Source organism: Poecilia reticulata, linkage group LG10, assembly GCF_000633615.1.
Source record: "Poecilia reticulata strain Guanapo linkage group LG10, Guppy_female_1.0+MT, whole genome shotgun sequence".
NCBI classification, from domain to species: domain Eukaryota; kingdom Metazoa; phylum Chordata; class Actinopteri; order Cyprinodontiformes; family Poeciliidae; genus Poecilia; species Poecilia reticulata.
In genome coordinates this window covers 10,635,784-10,636,533 of record NC_024340.1, presented here as the reverse complement: position 1 = coordinate 10,636,533, position 750 = coordinate 10,635,784, and positions in this window count along the sequence as shown.

The window sequence follows — 750 nt, the reverse complement described above, 5'->3', positions numbered from 1 at the left end:
ATTTTAGCCTTTGCTTTGTAAATCTACAGTCAAATAGACTTGTAAACTGAAATGCTGTGTTTTCAGAAGCTGTGGTTTACAGTGCATCTGTGGTTTGGGTCCACAAGCCCGCTTCTTTGTCCTAATATGGAATTTAACACATCGTAATTCTTTTTCCGATATAAAATGTTGTGGATGGCCTTAAAAATAATCCCTTAAATTACACATTGCAGCAGGGCAAATGTGCTGTCTGAAGGTTTGGGGCTAATTTTATTGTAGTTTTGTGGTTTGATTAGGCTGAGCATAATACAAAATGTAAGGAGAAAGCTGAATTCAGTGAAAATGTTACTGGATAGTACCTCCTAATTCCTTTTTAAGCACTAAGTACTCAATTGCAATAAGAAAGGACTAAAGTTCCTGTTAAACTAAGGCTGTTTTATAAAAGTGATCATTTGKAATTGRKAKAATATTAAARTATAGTTTAAACTAGCAAGAGATTCTACTTACATGTAACTTTCAAATTGCATTAAATTTACTTTTGATTAGCGATATCTTGTGGTAAAGTGCCAAACTGCAACCGACTGAATACTGTTCACTTCTCTTTCCAAACATCTGACAATTATTCAGTTCCTTCAGTAGAGAAAAAAATGCACTATGAAAGACATAAAATTGTTCTGTCTTATGGGTTGTGGTYAWTTGTCTTTGAATGCTATAAACCTGMATCACTGCTTAGTTTAAGTCTGGTTGGATTCCAGTATTGTTCTCTTATCT